Consider the following 6,882-nt stretch of genomic DNA (forward strand, 5'->3'; position numbering starts at 1 on the left):
ATCGAGCACCTGGAGCCCACCATCCCCCCTGCAGCCAGGCTGGGAGGGGACAGCACCTCCAGAACCTGCAGTGACAGAGAAAGGACAGGGAGAGAAACAGTGCAAGACCCCCACAACACCCACACCCGTCACAGCCAGGCCAGACTGCACAGGAGGACACCCTCAGATCAGCGGCCGGGACCTGCACCAGCCACGCCCTGCGCTCTCCTTCCTTCCTTCCTTGCAGGCCAGTCTCTGCTGGTCACCTCCTCGGACAGACTCTCCATTTCCCCTTCCCACACTGCATCATGGCAGGGAGGAAGAGGCCTGTAGGGACGAGGGGGGTACGTAGGCAGGGTGGAGTCCTCATGGGTGACCCTAGTCTTGTCCCCTTCTGAGCCGGCCCCCCAGGAAGCTCTGCAGAGAGCGAGTCCCTGGGGCATAACAGGGGGGACGCGTGGCCAAATCTCACTTCCAGCCCTGAAGACGTCTTGGCAGGGGTCTTTGCCTAGTGGCTAAGGTGGCTGCTGGGCCATCCGAGGAAAACGCTGCTCATTCCTATAGAACCTCGGATCGTGGGGATCTAGCTAAGTGCTTTTTCCTGTGCTGACCATAGGCCCAGTTCCTTTTCCGAAATGAAGCAGTATGGCTTAGAAACGAACAGTGAAGCCAAAGAAAACAGAAAAGCAGAGATACCCGTGCTTGCAGCTGAGTGATGAGGGGTGAGGAGGTCCTGAGCTGGTGATTCCTGGGCCCTGCGCCTTCCTCCCTCTTCCCTGCCTTCAGCCTCGGGCCCTCCCTTTATGGTGACTGGGAGCAAACTCCTGCTTCTGGTTAGGGGGAGCCAAGATCTAAGCAGGGGAAGCACCCCTCTCTCGGCATTTAGCACTCCCCCTGTGGAAGGCTGGCGTCTGGGTTGTGCGTCTCAGGTAAGGAGACTTTGTGGCCCTGGGAAACCAGTCGAGGTGCTATTAACGCTTATTGCGAAAGGGCACGTGGCCACTGCCTGGGTAAAGGTCCTATTAAACAACAAAAACCCCAAAGTGGCTAGCACGGTCCGAGTGGCCACCAGCTGGATTTAGATTCATTTTGTCGGTGGGTCCAAAGTCCTCAGGCCGTGCTGTCCTGTTGCAGGGTCACTTGCTGCATGTGGCTGTTGGGCGCCTGAAGGGTGGCAAGTCCAAATTGGGATGGGCGCCGAGTTTAAAATCCACTCTAGGTTTATAAAGACGAAAAAAAGTAAAATAGCTCATTAATAACTTTTCCATAGATTACACATTGAAATGCTAATATTTTAGATATATTAAGTGAAATAAAGTAATATCATTAAAATTAATTTCATCTGCTTCTTTTCACTTTAAAAAAATGCGGCTGCTAGATGACCCACGTGTCTCGCATGTGTGGCTGACATTTTATTTCAGTTGTTTTAAGGGAATGTTGCCCTGCGTATACTAAGGAATTCAGGCTTAAAAAAAAAAAAACCCAAATAACAGCAGCCAAACCAAACCCTCTGCCTGGGTGACCTGGGTATTCCAAGGGTTTCCTACCAGTGGTGGTGGGAGTGGCTGCTGGGTGGGCAGTAAGAGGTGCATTGTCTGCAGAGAATTTAAAAACAAGAGCAAAGCTGACCAAAGCTCAGTCTGCTTTTCATCATCACCATCACCCTATTTTAGGCAATGTCGGTGCTGAATGGCTGCAGGGGTCCAGGTGAGTGGCTCCCACAGCCTCAGCGAAGGTGCATAGTCCCGGGCGGCTGTGCAGAGCCTCAGCTGTGGCTCCCGGAGCTGTCCTTTCTCAGCTTTGTACAGGGGTCCCCCTGGATTGAAGTAGCCGTTGCCGTCCCTACTTTCCTACTACCCAGCCTTCCTGATTTCTCCCAGCTGCCCTCGGCCTTCAGCTTTGGGCGCACTCTCCTTACTGTGAAGTTTCTTGCCATCTTCTGGCAAACTCCTACCCTTGCCTCAGGACGCTGCCGGCCTTCTCCCCTTCGGTGAAGCCGTTAGTGCCTCTGAGTCAGCTGGGGCTGTGTTGACAAATTACCGGGAACTAAGTGGCTTGAACACAGACGTTTATTCTTACAGTTCTGGAAACGGAGGTCCGAGAGCAGGGTGCCGGCGTGGCCGGGTTCTGGTCAGGGCTCTCTTCCTTCCGGGTTGCGACTACTGACTTCTCCTTGTGTCCGCACATGGTGGAAAGAGGGCGACAGAGCTCCCTGGGGTCCCTCTTATGGTGACACTAATCGCATTCATGAGGGCTCCACACTCATGACCTAGTCACCTCCCGACACAAGACCATAACGCTGGCGGCTAGAACTTCAGCACACGAATCGGGGTGCACACGCATTCAGTCCACAGCAGGCCATCCAAGCAGCGTGCCCCACTTTGTTCACCTACTGCGCCTGCTGCAAACTTGAGGGTTGCCCTTAAGTATTGCATTCTAAGTTTTCATCAATTGGTAGAGTCAGATTATTTGGGTACAAACCCTTGCTCTGTTACTTAATAATTGTGTGACCTTGGGCCACTAACCTACCCGTGCCTCAGTTTCCTCATATTTGTAAGATGGGGGTAATAGTGCCTCCCTCACTGCTTTACTCAGTCTACTGATTCAAATGCTCACCTCCTACGGAAACACCCTCACAGACACGCCCAGAACAACATCTGACCAAGTGTCTGGGCACCCCATGGTTCAGTCAAGTGGACACCCAAGATTAGTCTCCAGAGCTCCTTATGGGCTGGTGCCAGGAGGCGATGAGGAGAGGAAGAGGCCCTGCTTGCTGGGAGACAGATCATCAGTGGGATCAGCTGTGGGCTCAGATCCTTTGCTGTGCTGTTTTTGTGTCTGCTGTGCAACCCACGCTGGCCGCTTGGCCTCTCTGTGCCTGTGTCCCCATCTACACAGCAACTGCTGCAGAGCAGCGTGTGCAAAGGGCTCAGGGTGCCGTCATCCGAGCTCTGTGGTGTGGCTGGAACTGCGGCCAGAGTATCTGGGGGAATTTGGAGCAAGGAAAAAAGGGAAAAGGGGAAGCCAGGAAGCCTCCTGCTTAAACTAAAAACTCACTTCCCGTGGCTTCGTGGCTTATTTTCTTTCATTGCATGTTAGCTTTTGGATCTAGGGCCTTTTGAAGGTAGAATTTCATCAGACTGAAAAACTGTATACAAACCTGCTTTTCCTGGACTGAATATACACATGTGGGTCAGATTCCTGGGAGGCCAGGAACTCTTCCTCTATGGGGCCCGGGCATTCCTTATGTCCTGCACCACCCAGATCCCATGGGCTTCAAAACCCTGTGTTTATGCCACGGATGCTGAGTCCAATTCAGCTCCCTGCTCTGTAACCCACGTTCTTTCTAGCAGAGCGTTTTAGGTGATTCGTGCTGCAGCGTGCATGAATCGGAGCTAAAAATAGGCACCTTTTCATAGCAGTCCTTAGAAAACATTCCTTAGAAAACACAACTGCCAGAAAAACTGAACAAGTGACCCAGACCTGGGTGACCTTAGGTGGATGAGCAGTCATGGGTCTGATGTGTGTTTATTGAGCACCTACTGCATACCAGATATGGGAGGGCCCCTTTTCTCTCTTCCCTATCTCAGAGAGGAAGGAATTTCCCATCCTCTCTTACTTACCCCAGGGGTGGGGCAGCCTAGAACTGGCACTCACAGTCCCTTTGTTCGCCCGTGGGCACAATGCCCAGTGCCCCTTCCTTCTCACTCCTGGGTCCATGCTCATGATGCCTTAAGGGGCCCAGAGCCAGTTTTTCCTGCAAGGAGAAGAGCTGGCTCTTCCTTCTCAGGTGTCTTCCCACCCGTGGCAGCATGGCCCAGGGAGGGCAGCCCCCGCTTCCTGCTGCCTACTCTGACCCTCTCTGGCATTGGGGTGCTCCTGCTGATACCTGCATTGTTTGGGTGAGATGACACTCCAGGGTTTGGGGGAGAAACAGGCAGAGGTTCAGAGGAGCAAAGGAGAGGCCAGGAGTCCCCCTTCCAGCGTGGGCAGCTGTAACAAAATAACACTTTGTTTCCAGAGCCGCTATTGATCCTTGTATTTATGTTTGCTCTGGGGCTCGGGCAGTCATTTTCACCCAAGACCCTGCCCCACCCAAGCCCTCTGAGGGAGCGAAGAGTGACTGCAGAGCGCCCACCCCCAGCAGCGCACCGGCTCCACCAGGACCCTGGCTGGGAGTTGTCTGTCCCCATCTCATTTAAGGAGGAGGTGACAAGGGTACCGTAAGGCAGATGCCAAGTGTGTACTTGGGCTATATTTTACACAGAGGACTCAGAACATAATTCATCCCCCATTCTGCACACTGAGCTCCTTCTGGAGAGGAATAGATGGAGAGACCAAGCTGGGGTGTTCAGGGGTCCACAGGCTGGGGGTGGAGCAGATGAGCTGGGACCCTCCCACCGGCTACGTGCGGCCTACCCGGGGCAGCCACGTCCCCGGGACCCCCGACTGCCTCAGGCCAAGAGCCTCTGGCCCCTCACAGCACCTGGTGTGACAGAAGGCTGGAGGTGTGGGCTCTTGGGAGGAAACCTGGAAGGAGGAGAGAGAGGCCTGGGCAGGAGAAGGAGCCTCGTCCCGAGGCCTAGGGCAGCACCTATATATTTTATATGTAATATGTATCATCATATCCACAGTTTTATTTTTTCTCATTTATTTATTCCATAATGAACACCCTTCTGGGGTTTGAAAAACTCACAAGAAGCCTTGGTGGTGCTGGGACAGGTTTTCATTTCATTTGCAGGGCTGCAGTTTACATAAACCGCTGCATCATTTGTGCACCGTGCACACACCTTCAGCTGCGTTTGGGAACGTTCCACCTGTCTGTCAACTTTGTCCCGGCGAGTGCAGGGTCAAGGCCCTGGCTGCACCCCAGCGGATGCCAACACAGGGCTTGGCATCAGGAGTGGGTAACGGTGGCGCCACAAGCTACCTAGTGACATGGAAAGTGAACTATTAATACCTAAGTCAGGGGCTGCTACCCAATCCCAGCTCTGTGCTCAACCCGAGAGAGCATGTAACAAGACAAGACGTGGAAATTAGAATCAAAGTCTGCAAGAAGGCAAGAGTAGATGAGCTTGAAAGGACCCAGCTTGCTGCAGGAGGGCCTTTTCTCAGCCTCATTAGCTCTGCCGAAAACCAGTGGGATGTCCCCTGCAGGCTTAGGGGCTCAGCTCCCGCTGGATGGCCTTTTGGGGATTCCTAGACATGGAGGATTTTCACTGACCCTCTCTCCCTGGCTTGCTGGGAGAATAAAACAAAAGGCACTGGGGTCTCTGGGTGAAGGCCGGGGTGGCCAGGGCCTGCCCTGTGCAGCACAAGTGTGCTCCACTGGCCCCACCCCTTGGTTCGTGAGTCTGTCCCCTCTGTCCCCTTGCTCCCTGCCCCAAGCTCCCAGGGTGTGAAGCCCTAATCATGTCCAGGGCCCGGCAGAGCCCATGGAAGGCCTGTGGTCACCACTGCACACCCCCGGCTCCGCCAGCTGTGCGGTGGCACAGGTGAGGCTGGGCTGGGGGAAGTGGTGGGGACAGAGTGGGTGCTCTCTGAAGGGGTCTGCTCCAAGGAGGGCTGGTGGCTGCAGACGTTTGGTTTTTCCCAGAAGACAGGCCGGAAGCGGAGGCGGCTGTCCTCCTGTGCATCTGCTCAGACTCAGACCTCGAGGGTCTGACGAGACTCCAAGCTCTGGCTGGGGGTGGGGGCTGCAAGCGTGGGGCCTCAGAAGCGCTGACAGTCGCTTTCTGGTTTCCAGTGGTGACAGCCAGTCTCCCGGTTCTTGCTGGGTGCTTCACATACGCCCCCTCACAGAAACCCTCAGCAGCCCTAGAAGTAGGTACTGTCACCACACCCATTTTACAGAGGAGAAAACTGAGTTGTAGACAGGGTAAGAAGCTGTCTGCGGTATAGCTCCCAAGTCTAACAGCCAATTCCCCGCTTTGGCCACATGTACTGTCTCCCCAAAATGACAGGGCGATTTAGAGCTCACAGACTCCTCCCTCCACCTGAGAACCTGGAGCGATGGGATTCAGGGTCAGGTGTCCCGGCAATCTGAGTTTCAAGGAGCCCTCCAGATGCGTCTGAGCTGGTAGAGGGTCGAGAACCCTGATGTTGCATCACTCGAAGTGACTTCAGCTACCTGCTCAGGCCCCCGCCTGCACCTGTCTCTCTTCCTAGATGGCGGCCTTGGGTCTCTGAGCGCCGGCTGGCTCCTCCTGCACCTGCCTTCCCCAGGCCACTGCAAACTGATGACTAAACTTATATCAGAGCCCGTCGTCTTCTCCCCAGGCCTCTCCTCCTCCCGGACCCCTGACTCGGGACTAGCATCGCCATTTCCTGATTGCTCACCACGTCCCCACCACTGACAGGTGCTCAATACACATTAACTCCAAACCAAGGTAGAAATAGTCACAGCCCTTGATCCCTTGATCCCTTTGCTTTCTGATGGTTCAATATACACAAACTATGCTTCATGCACAAAATTGTTAAAATATATATATATATATATTTACAGTATAAAGTTACCTTCAAGCTATATAAGATACATATAAAACATAAATGAATTTTGTGTTTGGACTTGGCTTCCATTCCCAAGATATTATGTATAAATAAGCAGACATGTGAATGTCTGCTTATGATATGAAAATTCCCATTTTTAAGACAACCAAGTCTCCAAGAAACAAAGCATCTTGCCCAAGGTCACCCAGCCAGTGTGGGATTCAAACCCATGTCTGTGGCCTGCAGGGCGGTTCTTTGACATGACCACACTGCCTGGCACCTGGAGCCAGAGACTCACTCACCATCCAGGACTTTGACTTATTTGCATTGGATATCTGTACCGTTTTAGAGAGGGCATCTACAGCTTTCAGCAGCTGGGAACCAAAAAAAAAAAAAAAAAAAGAGTATGCAGGA

The sequence above is a fragment of the Microcebus murinus genome, chromosome 3 (genome assembly GCF_040939455.1).
Source record: "Microcebus murinus isolate Inina chromosome 3, M.murinus_Inina_mat1.0, whole genome shotgun sequence".
In the NCBI taxonomy this organism is placed as follows: domain Eukaryota; kingdom Metazoa; phylum Chordata; class Mammalia; order Primates; family Cheirogaleidae; genus Microcebus; species Microcebus murinus.